Source organism: Aegilops tauschii, chromosome 2 (genome assembly GCF_002575655.3).
Source record: "Aegilops tauschii subsp. strangulata cultivar AL8/78 chromosome 2, Aet v6.0, whole genome shotgun sequence".
Lineage (NCBI taxonomy): Eukaryota > Viridiplantae > Streptophyta > Magnoliopsida > Poales > Poaceae > Aegilops > Aegilops tauschii.
The window spans coordinates 157,309,065-157,323,881 of NC_053036.3; the positions used below are offsets into that span (position 1 = coordinate 157,309,065).

Below are 14,817 nucleotides of genomic sequence, written 5' to 3' on the forward strand. Positions count from 1 at the left end.
CCTCAAGGAGCGCGTCGCCGAGGGGCGAGCTTGGTTCCGCCAGGCCCACAAGGACCTGAAGGCTGCCCAGGATGTGCTGGCTGAGCGCAAGCTGGAGCTTGTCATGAAGAAGGCCGACATCGAAAAGGCCCAGGAGGTGGCGAAGGAGCAGACTACCAAGGATGAGGCTGCTCGGCACCAGCACCAGGCCGCGCTAAACTCCCAGGAGGAGGACCTTGCCGCTCGTGAGGAGAAGCTCGCCGCAACACTCCGCGGAAATGATGAGGAGGTGGAGAAGCTCGTCGTGCAGCGGACCCAGGAGCTGGAGCAGAGGCACGAGGAGGCACTCAATGCCCAAGCTCTGGTCCATGCCGGCAAGGTGAAAGAGCTAGAGGTGGAGCGGGACGGGCTGAAGGATTGAGCCCTGAAGTTGGCAAAGGAGAAAGACACGCTCAACAGTGCTCTGGTGGAGGCGCAGGGCACGGTCCTCGGCAAGGCTGAGCAGCTCTCCAAGGCCAACGACTCATCAAAGACCTAAAGCTGAAGCTGGAGGGTCTTGAGGGGACGCTGTCGGAGGTCAGGGCCCGGAAGGAGACCTTGACCAAGAATCTGGAGAAGGAGAGGCAGCTGGGGAAGAACAAAGCCGCCAACCACGAGGATTTTCTGAAGGGCGAGAACCTCTGAATTAGCCGCCTCGCCGGTGTCGCCGGCAGGATCAGCACGCAGCTGGCCACCATGGGGATGCCAAACGTGAGGTACGTCCCGGAGCCGAGCGTGAGTCCCAATGCCAAGCTGACCCTGTTCTTCGAGGGTGTTCTCGGGGCCCTGGAGCAGTTCCGCTCCAACAGGGCGGCCTCTCTTGCCGATGAGGAACGGAGGCTTTGCCGGGGTGCCATGACCAAGGTCCTCACCAAGGTGGCATACTGGAACCCCGACCTCGACTTCGACGCGCCGCTGGAGAGCTTGCCGGAGGACGTGGACCTCGCGACGCTCGAGGAGCGTATCAAGCCCGTCATCAGCCGCATCGATGGAGTTCGGAGGATAGAAGGCCAGCGCCGGGACTAGGCACCACGTTTCTTATCGCCGCTGCAGGTTCACGACCAAGACAATTTTTATCTTTAGTTAGAACCGCAACAACAATTGATGTAATATAACTCTGCAGTAATTCGAACCGATGCATGTTATTTTCCCGTTTGATCCCCCTTTGTATGTTCACCCTACGTTAATCGGGTAGGCTTGCCGACGCGTAAACCCAGGCCGCGGCGCCTTGAGGACGGATCCCCAATAGCCTGCCGGGTGTGCTTGCTGCTAGGTAAACCACCTCGTTGCTCTTAACGCGGCCGCTCGAACCGTCGAGCGGACTCGAGACAGAACAAGAGCGTTGCCAATTGCAGAAGGTCACGCTGCCGTTCTCGACGCGGCCACTCGAAATGCTGAGCGGACTCGAAACACAGCAAGGGCGTTGCCAATAGTGGTAGGGCCCCATTGCGTGCAGGTTTTCCATACACAGGGCAAGATCTTCGAGGATGATAACCATATATATAAAAAGGCATTGCTCAAAGTCTTGCATGACTTAGCTTTTCTGTCGTTGCACGGGTGTCCACCACATCCGCAGACGACGCCGCCCATTTGGTCGTCTTCTTCCTTGGAGTGACGACCATGATGAAATCGCTGCTTCAACCAGATCGGATTTTCACAACTGCGCCCCCTACCTGGCGTGCCAAAGATGTCGGTGGGAACGACACCTATGGGATCACTGGGATCCCTTCCACGGTTGGCAGGCACGGGGTTGTGCAAAGAGCGGGTCTGGCGGTCAGCACAAGGATCGTTTACCCAGGTTCGGGCCGCTAAGATGCGTAATACCCTAGTCCTGCTTTGGTGTATGTATTTGAGTGTTCTTGAGTTCTTGAGCTAGCTACGGTGCGTGTGTAGCCCAAAAGATCCGAATCCTTGTCCTGGACGCCTCAGGCCTCCTTTTATAGACAAAAGGGGTCGCCACAGTGGCACATAGGAGGTGGAAAGGTGTATAGTGCGCAAGCTTATCGCCTGTCATTACGGGACAAGACGCATTAAATGCGCCCCCTTAGGTGTCCCGTTGCTTTATTGGGGATGGCAACGAGGCCCGTCCCGTCCGTCGCCGCCCCGCCTTGCTCCAACACGCGTCCAGGCCACCGATGCATGCAGCGCCATGTAGGCTGGCGGGCTGCTGAGATGGCGTGGTGGTAGGGTCTTCACGAAGATCTTCATGCCGCGACGCAGGTGCTTGCTGAGTTGGCCTGGAAGCCGCACGTCGCCACGCAGGTGCCTGCCCAGCTGGTTGGGCTGGCAGCTGGATGGGAACGTCGGTGGAGTCTTGGCAGATGTGGGCCTGGCTATGTCCCTGCAGGTGTCCTTGGCAAGGGTCTTGCCAGGGCCCTGCCATGTGGTCTTGCCGTGGCGCCGCGGTCGTCCCCGGCAAGGGTCTTGCCGGGGGTCTCATGGATTTCCGCGGCAAGGATCTTGCTGAGGATCATCGTCTTCTGGTCCTCATCTGATCTTGAGTGCTTATGATCTTGTCAAAGATCTGCATGCCATCACGGAGGTGCCTCCCGAGCCTTGGTTCCAATGTGGTTGTTGGTGGTGTTGGAACCCTTGGGCTCAAGGGTGGCACGCCCCGCTGGCGTCGGGCAAGTTTCCCCGGCAGGGCTCTTGCCGGGGCTACGGAGGCCGGCTCGGCAAGGGTCTTGCCGGGGGAGTCCACCTCGTCCTCTTTCTCTTTGTGTTTCTTGGTCTTGGCGTTGCTTTGCCTGTCTCGTGCCTTTGGGCGGAGCGCTTTCCGGTGTTCTTGCGCTTCTGCTCCCTCCCCTTGCCCTGCTAAGTTGGCCGCAGGCGTGGCTCTGACTGCCCGTGCACAAGTAGAGGGGTAAAAAAGGGGAGCCCCTACTTTTGTACACCGACATGTTCCATGTTGCTCGTGCAAGAAAATACAAGGCGAAAAGAGACTGTCATTACGTTTCGCCCACAAGGGGAGCACGTTTCCCTATCAGAACCACGAGGCTTCTTTGAGAGAAGCTCCAGTTTTTGTAAGAGGTTTGTAATAAAGCTTGGCCCAAATTGGACAATGTTTTTACCACGACGTATATGTGCCATGACGTGACATCATGCCACCTTTGATGACTTTCTGGTGAGTTTAGGATTTATCGAGACTTCAAAACCGAGATTTGAAATGTTTGAGGATGAGCCATGACACCGGTACGGTTGTAATTCGTTCCCATTCCTGGCATGGGACCTAAACATGCACCCAAGGACACATGTATAATTTTTCTAGCCATTTTGGTGAACTAGAGCATGTATTTGTAGTTTAGATTTGAATTATGGACATTAAATACCTAGGAAACTCAATTAGTGTATAAAAAGGCCAAACGAACCCTGAATAAGTTTAAATTTCAGCACGGATATCCTGTCGTTCCATGTTGCCCGTAGAAGAAAATATAAGGCGAAAAGAGGCAGCGATTACGTTTCGCCCACAAGGGGGACACGTTTCCCTATCGGAACCACGAGGCTTCTTTGAGAGAAGCTCCGGTTTGTAAGAGGCTTGTAATAAAACTTGCGCCACAATGGACGAAAAAAATTCCTTGACATATAAGTGCGATGTCGTGACACCATGGCAGGTTTCACGATTTTCAGCTTAGTTTTGGATTTGGATTTACGGGGATTTAAAAACCGAGATTCTTCTCACGAAATGTTTTCAAATAGCACAAGGTTCACTCAGGAAAGCCAATATTCAATGAAAACTTCGTGGAAACCATATTCTAAAGTTTCATAAAAATATGAAAAAATGTGGGAGGTTAAGAAGGTGATGTTTTTGCGACACAAAATTTCAAGTTGAAAAACATTACGAGATGTGAGATATGAAAAAGACAAATTCCGCCCTGAATAGTGACATTACTATTCGGCACTATTCAACACTGATTTTGTCTTTTTCATAGCTAACATCTCGTAATGTGTTTCAACTTGAAATTTTGTGTGGCAATAAAACACCATCCTCTTAACATCCCGCATTTTTTTGAAACTTCAAAACATCTTTTTCTCGTGGTTTTCACCGGTTTCCACTGAATGTTGGTTTCCGTATGATATCCCCCCCCCCCCCCGCTGCACGCGCGATCCGAGCCATGCTTTCTGACTGGCCAGAACCCAAACCCCACGGATCGTACGTGTGCACTGTTGGATGCTCCTAGATCGAATGGCAACCTTGATCCCTTTCGACAGCACATGCAGTACATGGGTAAGCATTGTGCGCATGCATCGTGTAGCTCATGCTTCCTTCTCTACTAGGTTTTCATTCAAAACAGGGTACCGTTTCTCGCCACTCCTCTCATCGGTTTCCCGCCTCTTCTCCCAGATATGCATGATGTAGATTTTCGTTTAATTCTTATAGTTAATCTCATCCAAAATCAATTAGTTTTATAAAAAAACTATTTTAAGATTCATGGAATTGTGCATTGTGAAGGTAAAAACAAAAAGTGACAATTCATTTAGAAAAAAAGGTTTGGGCAATTAAGATATGGAAGATTCTAGAGAACAAATGAGAAGTGCTTGTGTTTTGAGGTTTGTGCATTATGCTTAAGTTCAACCATGGAGTCTTCTAGATTGTACATGTGGCAGAATCTGGTGGAATGTAGATGATATCCAACGACCAGTAGTGCTCGGATTTGCCATCTCTGTACCGTCGGATTGGCTTCATCCAACGAGCAAGTTTCAAAGTTATTCGCACACTATATAGGTGTATAGATGTATAGATATATATAGATGTGTCCCATGCTAGACAAAATAAAGCTTGAGCGCATGCATGGGACGACCTCCCCCCCCCCCCCCCCGCTGCCTCTGACATCATAGGTATTGAACCAGGCTTGGAGTCGGGTACGGTGTTCGGTTTGTAATGTAGTTGGTGCGGCCCATCGAAGTTGTGCATTTGGGATTTAAACACATCATACACCATCGTGTTAGGGCCGATAATGAGGGGTATGTGTTGGCCATGAATGGATTCCTCCTAGTTCGTGTTAGGTCCGGTCACCGTCAAATGTCGTTCAACCAAAGCTCGAGCTCATGCATTGTCAGGATTCCCTCACTGATGCTCGGGTTGTTGGGTTCGACCTACATCAAACCCTGCGTTTGTATCTCGTCCTTAACTACCTTGCCTTCATGGTTGTTGTCTGTATCGAGAGGTAGGCACCACATCAAAATTGTACATTATTCTATATTGAAAACACACATCACCCCTTCCCAACGTACATCATTTTTGGCCGCATGCAAGAGGTGCTGGTTTTGTGGTCCCTCTCGTGCGATTTTTATGATGGTTCAATCTATTGGCCCAAGCGGTTTATCGACAACAACAACTGCCATTTGACCAAACAAAAGATTCATTGGTCCGTCTTATGGTAGGTCATGGCGACATGCATGTATGACCAAAGTATCGATCATTACGTGCATCCGCCCCACTGACACGAAGTGGGAGGTGGTGGGCCAAGCATCCTAGCTAGGTACGACATTATGTCATTATATATATCCTAGCTAGGTGGTTGTTAGGGTGCTTTCGGGTTTGCGAGGCAGGTGCCACCAAAGTTATGCATTGTGTATTTAAAGTTTTAAACATCCCCAATATTCGTACATATATTTGGCCACCTCCAGGTGGTTCTTGACTTCTGGCCCCTCTCATCGATCTTCAACGACGCACCCATGCATGGGCCCGTGGGGTCAAAGTTGTGCATTGGAATTTTGAACATCATAGACCACCCTTTTCACTCATATATATTTGGGCCACATGCTGGTGTGGCTGTCTTTTGTCCCTCTCTAACATTATTTTTTGCTGCAAAGACTCTGATCACCCTCAACGAACATGGGTATAATATCTTAACCGTGTGTGATACAAGTGCGATGTGAATCACCACGACCGCGCAAGAGCGAGCAAATTAAGGTGGAGGTACTGGCTCAACCGTGTGCGATGCAAGTGTGTTGAAATCACCACGACCGCGCAAGCGCGAGCAAATTAAGGTGGAGGTACTGGCTCAACCGTGTGCGATGCAAGTGCGCTGAAATCACCATGACCGCGCAAGCGCGAGAAAATTAAGGTGGAGGTACTGGCTCAACCGTGTGCGAGGCAAGTGCGCTGAAATCACCACGACCGCGCAAGTGCGAGCAAAGGGTGGAGGTACTGGCTCAACCATGTGTGATGTAAGTGAGCTGAAATCACCATGACCGCGCAAGTGTGAGTAAATTAAGGTGGAGGTAATGGCTCAACCGTGTGCGATGCAAGTGCGCTGAAATCACCACGACCACGCAAGCGCGAGCAAAGGGTGGAGGTACTGGCTTAACCCTGTGCGATGCAAGTGCGCTGTAAAACCACCACCTGTGCAAGCTAAAGGCAGGTAATTTTATTTGGAAATTAGGATGAACCGTGTGCGATAGACCAGCTAGCTAGAAATATAAAAAACAAAGTACCTGCCTTGAGCGTTGCAAAAATCAGCGGATCCGCGCCACTTTTCCTTATTATCATACACGCATATTGTTATTGGACTGTGTGCAATCTTGGACACTCCCGCCCCGCATCAATTACTTTAACCAAATTTTAGTAGCCGCCGTACTTCAACCGTCGCCCACACTCCTCTAGCACCGACCTTATAGTAAAATTGCAGTACCCGAGGCATTTGAACCGTCGCCCTCCCTCGTCCACCACCATCTCCACCCACCATTACTAAAATTTTCAGTAGCCGCAGCGTATCCTCAAACACCACCCCCCTCCATAGTCCCCCACCCGCCTCCCTCCCCCCTCGAACCCTAGCTCGCGGCCGCCGCCAACCCTGCCGGTCTGCCCGTTCCTCCTAGCTTAGATAATAAAGTTCAGGTTACCCAGCGATTGCCATACCGTCGCCCCACTCCCCTGAGTTTTTGATGAGGCCTGCGGTGTCCCTCCCTGCCAGATCCACATCCCCTGCTCCAGAATGTCGCAGCCTAAGCTCGACCACGTATCCCGGGTAGCCCGATGAGCGTTCGGCCAAGAAGAGGTTTATCATGGCCTCTCCGGCGGACGTTGGCGAGGTGGCCGCCGTTCACCCCGACCTATCGATCCCGGAGCAACACGTCGCCGCGGAAGCCGGTGAAGACGTTGACTACGTTGCCATGCCGAAGGCTTCATGTCAGCGGGCTAGCGTATTACTGTATCTCGGGAAAGCTGGCTACGACATCAAGCTCGTCCACACCGACGGCTTCATGCGGGCCATGTCACAGGTTAAGTGGTCCATCCCAACCCCTCTGGTTAAACCGCCGTCGATCTATTCGATGACCCTGCCGCTGATCTCCTCCGCCAAGCGGTCAAGGATTTGCGAGCTTTATACGGCATCGAGCCCATTTTGTCACTTCTGAAGGACACGTTCTACGGCGGCGGATGGGATCCTCAATTGCCAAGTCATATCTCATCGACCACGACCATGACCACGAGGAGGGCACCCACGAAGGTTCTTCCAAGGTGAAACAGCCCATTTGTGACATCAGACAGCGCACCATGGGTCTGTGCTCTTCCAACTGGAAGGATCCCGTCCATGAAATGTGAGGCAACATTCTATCAGCAAATCTTACATTTTCTAACTTGCCAACCCATACCCTTTGTTGTAATAGCATTTGTCGTGCGGTGATTTAACTGTGTCATGTTTAATTGTTTCAGTTATGCAAAAATGTATTGTTCAATAGGTCTATGTGATGTTTAAGTATGAATTGTCCACTTTAGTTTCACGAATGGCTATATTTGGTTGTTTATAGTGAGTAGATGCCTTGTTTATCTGTATTTGGTTGTTAGGTTGGTTGGAGTGAGCATTTTTTCAGTTATCGAGCAGATGCCTTGTTTATCTGTATTTGGTTCTTAGTTTGGTTGCAGTGAGTATTTGTCCAGTTATCAAGTAGATGCCTTGTTTATCTGTATTTGGTTGTTAGGTTGCTTTTTTTAGCATGTGTCCAGTTATCAAGCAGATGCCTTGTTTATCTGTATTGTGTTGTTAGGTTGCTTTTCTTTTAGCATTTGTCCAGTTATCAAGCAGATGCCTTGTTTATCTTTATCTGCTTGTTAGGTTGGTTGCAGTGAGCATTTGTCTAGTTTTCCAGCATATGCCCTATTTATATTTATTTGCTTGTTAGGTTGGTTGCAGTGAGACTCTGTCCAGTTTTCAATGGCTATATTTGGTTGTTATACTGTTCATTTATGCCTTGTTTATTTCAGTCATTCACAATGTGTTGTTCATTATGTGCAAGTCAGAACTGTGCCGCTCGACTACATCAATACCAGTTTGAACGGCTCTATTTGGTTCCAATTATTCCTGGGTTAGTTAACACATGCCCTTTATTTCAATATTACACATTTATCCAGTGTGATTTTTAAGCATTACCTACGTTCTATTCATTTTCGACAATACCAGTTTGAATTGCAATATTTGATGGCTGTTAAGTCTGTTGTCGATAACATTGCCTTCCATTTTATATCTGCTTTAACAGCATGTTGAAACCAACACATTCAAGCTATCATTTGGAGATGATGTTTTTTACCTTTGCTATATTTGTTTGATGTTAAGATTGCTCTACTTATCATGCCTTTCCACTACTTATGCAGGACAACAATGGGAGTGTCCACCATTTTCCGCCGAGGTCAGCTTCATCCCTCGGCTTGTACTCCCCCCGTCGTTCCATAATGTGGTGCATATAGATCCAGGCCTGGACACTAGTTAGCTTCTAATATTGACTTGTTGCTTGTAGGTACATAGCCCTTGGCAAGGATCCATGCATCGACCCTTTTTGCATATGGGGCAATGAGATATTGATGAAGAAGCATCAAGTGAGGAAACTGATAAGGATTATTAGCAAAAAGATACGGATGGTGGCAAGCAAATTATTTGTTTATGCTCTATCCAACACATCAGTGAGCTGTAGGATGGTAACTACAAACTCTGCAGCCTTCTCTTTTTACTGCCCATAATGAGTTGTTAGACAACAATGTCTGAATCTTTTTCGTTCCCAGTGGTTCCCGAAGCAGTTCACTCAAGATTACCTCGCAAAGTACATGATTGGTGGACACGCAATGAAGGTTAAAGTATTTCATCCAGACTACAATGAGCATTGAGAAGTCCTAATGAAGACAGTGCAGGATGGACGGGCAGCCATCACAAGGGGTTGGCCTAGAGTCGTGCACGCATTACGCATGGAGGAGGGCACAATATGGGCATTCCGATTCACCTTCTCCAGCAACTAGAAGTCTTTCGCCTCTATCTTTACAGTCTTTAGTACAACTGTGGTTCATCATTCTTTACTTGGTGCTTCTGTAGTTCTTCCGTATATGTACCGGTGCATCAAATTATGGATTCGTGGTTGAACCTATATTTGTAATAAACATGGTTGGATATGAAATAAGTGATTGCCTACTTTCAAATTCAAAACATGTGATTTTTAAATTAGGGATTAATTGGATTAATTAGGGATTAATTGGGGATTAATTAGGGATTACACTGCACATGGTTTGCGAAAGCGAAACGTCTGCGATATATGTGGAGATCAGAAATGTTTCTAGGATCCACTATGTGTGCGATCAATCTCCACTGCACACACGACTTTCTCTTGAAAACTGTCCGCATTAGGCTACCTTGCGCAAACGTTTACCACATAAAAAGTGTGTGTGATGGACAGCCTTTGCCACACAGTTTCTTCTACCCACCGTGTGTGATTCCTTCAATAACGCAAACGATAAAATTATTAATATCATGTGCAATGGTAACGCTATCACAAACGATTTAACTGGAAAAATTATGTGTGATGTACCTATGAACGGAAACATTTTCCTTGGAGCGACTGTGTGGGATGTACATACGAACGGAAACGTTTAGCGGGGACTAACTGTGTGGGATGTATATGCGACCGGAAACAATTTTGCCGTATAATTGTATTTTTTTAGCTCTACTGTACGTATTTCCGTATTTGTGCGCTCGCCAGTCGCACACGACCTCATTTTGCCGAGCATGTGTGCCAGGAGGGCATATCCCCGATGGTTTATGGGTCGTGTGGGAAGGACCCCCCTATCGCCCACACTCACTTGGCGACGGTTCCAAATGCCGTTGCGGAAAGGGGTTAAAAACCATTTGTTTAGGACCGACGCATACCAGTGTTAACTGCTTGGTTCAATTCTGCAATGCGATGTCCAATTGTCGTGGGTAGAATTTTGTATTGTTGTGCATGTGAGGAATAAATTGAATTTGGCTGCACTTAATACACGCGAAACATATACAAGTGCTATATTTCCTAATTCTTAATCATGCTTGGTTTGGATAAATGGGTTTTCCATGTGGCTTGAATTAATCTGATGAATCTGCAATGTGCTTATCTTTCATCAACATATTTTACTGATAGCAAGCGAACCCTTACTTAACCTGATGACTAACTACCTTATATGTGTTGCAGGGAAACAATGGGAAGCACTGAGGTTTACAATCGAGGTTAGCGTGTGCAGGGTCCGTTGTCTAATAGCACATTATTGTGCAATTGCAGGAACCATTCTAATATTTAGGTTTTTAACAATTTGGTCTTGCACATGTAGGTCCTGCTGTCAGAGATTTTGACCCACTGTTCGACCCTTTTTGCATATGGGGAAATGAGTTGTCCATGAATATCAGTCAAGTCAAGAAACTTAGAAAGATTGTTAGGATAAAGAAATTAGCGACAAAAAACAACAAGATCTTTGTCTGCACAATGAATAAGACATCAGTTCACTACAAGATGGTACTAACTATTATACCTTGCCTTTTTTATTCCTTTCCCCCATTTCCAATATAGAGAAGATATTTATGCACATCCTTGTTTTCAGGCCATTCCAAAGCAGTTCACTGATGATTACCTCTCAAACCACCACTATGGTCAGGAGGCGAGGAAGGTTTTCATACAACACCAACAGTTCAATATTGATGTTTTCCTGAAGAGGACGAAGGACGGACGATCAATCATCCACATGCACTGGCCTAAAGTTGCAAAGACCTTCAACATGAATTAAGGCTCAATATTCGCCTTTCGCTTCAACATGATGCTAATTTCGAAAGGTTCTACATGTTGCATGTGAAACTTGGTGCTGGTGCAGTTGTGTAATGGGGTAGCTGAGTGCTGAAGCTATATCGTGTTGTACTCTGATGTATTTCAATTATGAAATCCTGCTTCCTTAATATGGAAATGAAAAATATTATGTGCTTAATATGAATGTCAATTAGATTAATAAATGGATATTAATAATAGGGCAATTAGCCTGCTAATGGCAAATTAGCCTGCTAATTGGGTTTTGCTATTTCAAACGGTTATTCAGAAAATACCGTGGGCGATGACCTCAGGCAACGCACACAGTTTCTAGGAATAAACCGTGCTGGATCAATGAACAATCACACACGACCTTCTCTTGAAAACTGTTTGCGTTAGGCCACCTTGCGCAAACGTTTACCACATAAAAACTGTGTGTGATGGACAACCTTTGCCACACAGTTTCTTCTATGCACCGTGTGTGATGCATTCAATAACGCAAACGATAAAATTGTTAATATCGTGTGCAATGGCAACGCTATGACAAACGATTTAACGGCGAAAATTATGTGTGATGTACCTGCGAACGGAAACGTTTTCCTGGGAGCGACTGTGTGGGATGTACATACGAATGGAAACATTTAGCGGGGACTGACTGTGTGGGATGTAATTGCGACCGGAAACAATTTCACCTGTATAATTGTATTTTCTAGCTCTGCTGTACGTATTTCCGTATTTGAGCGCTCGCCGGTCGCACACGACCTCATTTTGTCGAGCGTGTGTGCAAGGAGGGCATATCCCCGATGGTTTCTGGGTCATGTGGGAAGGACCCCCAATCACTGTCACTCACTAGGCGACGGTTCCAAATGCCATCGCGAAAAGGGGTTAAAAACCGTTTGTATAGCACCGACGCGTACCAGGTTGGAATGTTGGGCTTGCGCGTGAACTATACCATGTCCAATGCTTCGTCTGTTATTGTTTTGGAAAGTAGTTACTGTTATACATGACCCAAAAAAATTTATTTTGTGCCACATCAGTAGATGCATGGACATCAGAACAGGCATGCTCACTGGATAAACATTTGAACCTAGCTATTATGAAGGAAAATTTGTATTGACAATAGTTTTAGATAGCAGGAGACGCCTAGCCTGCTCTGCCTCTGCTAGCTTCTTTCTGGCTTCTTCCATCTCTTCTTTGGCTTGGGTGAAGAGAGCATCTGATTGCTCTTTTCGCTTCTTCAGGAACTCAGCTACATCCTCAAGGGATGCTGCACGCTTTCTTTCAGCCTTTACTAGAGCCATGAGCACACAAACAGATGACGGCTCCACCTGGCTTGTGTGTAATCTAGCATCATCTGGGAATTTGCACCTTGTGTCTAATCCAGCGTCATTAGGGAACGGGCACCTTGTGTGTAATCCAGCCTCATTTTAGAAACATGGTCTCGAGGTTGACCATACTTCCCTCCTCGCACAAACTGCATCCTGACATGAAGTTACTTCTTTTTTAGATCAATACTCAGAGCAACCCAGATCCATTTAGTAGAAGCCAGATAAACATGACTCGGAGAAGTGAATTCAAAAGGAAAAATATAAAAACAGACTCCAAGGTGAGAACACTCACTTCCTACATCAAGCTAAAAACAAAAGCATCAGGACGATTAAGACTCTTTTATTACACATCGAAGAACACGAGCTAAGAGAAACAGAAACTACAACATATACACATCGAAGAACACGATGCTAAACGAAAGTAATTGAAAGGGTGTTACTTACCAAAGCTTGCTTTACAGGTTCGGTGCAGCTCCTCTTTAACTTGCCACACTCCTTGAAGATGTCCCCAATATCCCGTGTTTGGCCTTCATTGCTCCCCTGCATGTTCGCACTCGTGGTTTTAAAATCTCAACATGGCAAGAAAAATATAGTAATACTCACGCATCTTGTGGGCAACATTAAAGCACTCATCTGCCATGTTACAACATCTCCAACAGAAGCGCAACACGCGACGCGTTAAAAAAGCATTTACAACGCCGGAATAGCCAGTTTTTGCGGGCCCGGAGTGCTGAGATAGAGAAGTAGAGATAGAGAGTAGAGAGTAGAGACATAGATAGTTCTCAGCATAGATATAGCATAGATAGGTAAAAAAGATAGTTTAACTACACCTCTTCGTCGGACTCCTCCTCGGTGATGTCCTCCTCCGACGTCTCAATGTAGGCGTCAAGATACCGATCGTCTTCAGAGTCCCAGGGCGACGCTTCTCCTAGCTTCATGTTGAATCGAGCGGCCGCTTTCCGCGTACGCTTGTCCTCGCGATAGGCGGCCGCTCCGCCCTCCTCTTCTCCCTCTTCGCCCTCCTTTGCGCTTAGAACTCACGCTCATTGATGATATCCTGCGCGAAGCATTGGCGCAACAACGCCATGGCTTCCTCTTCCATCTCGGCATTGCCGAGATGGTGCTCCCGCCTCCGGTTGTCGCGATGATCCTCGTCGGTGATAAACCACGGCGGAGGCGCGAGCTCCTGCGCCCGCTCCCGCGTTGGCTCGTTGGGGAAGCTCAATGTTCTATGAGGCCACCGGAGGCGCCATGCTGCCGCGTCGTATGCGCGGGTGGCCTCGTGGGGGGTGTCGAAAGTGCTGAGGCTGAGGCGCATCCCGCGGAGCCAGATCTAGGCGGAGAAGCTGCCGGAAGGGCGCGCGCGGACGCCGCAGTATCCCCAAGTTTCCCGGTGACGCGGCAGCATGGTGGTGCGGCGGCGGCAAGGCGAGAAAGAGCGGTGGGAAGGCATAGAGCAGTGGGAGGGCGTTTGATTTTATAAAGCCCGCCGGACGCCGCACACCAAAACTAGCGCGCGCCCGGCCGCTTTTTCCCGCGCGCATGCGATCCTTTCCCGACGTCCCTGCTATCTCTACTCTCTTCTCTGCTCTTATATTTATTTTATATTTATATTTATCTCTACTTCTTATAAAAAAAACAGAGTTGGTGATGATGGTGTGCCTGCCATCCTGAAATATAGGCCGTCCGATTTATATCTGACGGATAGGAAGGAAACTATGGCAATTTTGCAAAAAGATACCCACAGCCCTCTCCACATTTGCAAAAAAGGCCTTCCCTCGTTCATCCTTTTCTCCCACAAGATAAAATACTCATACAAATGCATCTTGATGTTCCGTGCAATGCATGGGCATCTTTCTAGTTCTAAAAAACTTTTCATCATTTGGCACACTACTGGCTGCAGATGAAGAACCTACCCAAGCATAGCGCGATACAGGAGCGACGCACAATTACAAGGTGATATTTTGTTGGACAATGGAGGCTATAACCAATTACTTTTACGGGAACAATAGCAACTAGGAAATTTGAAGGGTAGGTATGAACAAAATTGGAACTGCACATGTACTGCTAAGAGATTCAATACACACATTACCAATCGAGGTGGAGTACGATGGTCGCGGCGGCCTCTGTGCTTCATGGTCGGCAACGGGAGCCAGTTCATTGTCCACGATGGTGGTGCTTCTGAGCTTGGCGTCGGCTTCCGGGAAGCAGACCCGAGACCGTGGAAGACCGTGCCGGGGAAGAGGCTTCGTGTACGACGACAACGGTGGACCGGCTCCAGTGCGGTGTACGACGTCGTTGATGAGGCAGATGCGCTGCGGTGGATGAGTGCCGATGTAGAAGGGAAGGAGCATGAAGGCTGCGGTGCCGTGGAGAAGTCTATTTTGCTGTGGGGATAAAAAATGGGGAGTATTCAGGTGTACTACTCTGGGTGCCGGGGTGG

General features: G+C 47.9%; 1 pseudogene; it reads right to left on the bottom strand.

Moving 5' to 3' along the window:
* Positions 1 to 13,198: 13,198 nt before the first annotated feature.
* On the bottom strand, positions 13,199 to 13,782 carry LOC141040846 (uncharacterized; annotated as a pseudogene).
* Positions 13,783 to 14,817: the final 1,035 nt, after the last annotated feature.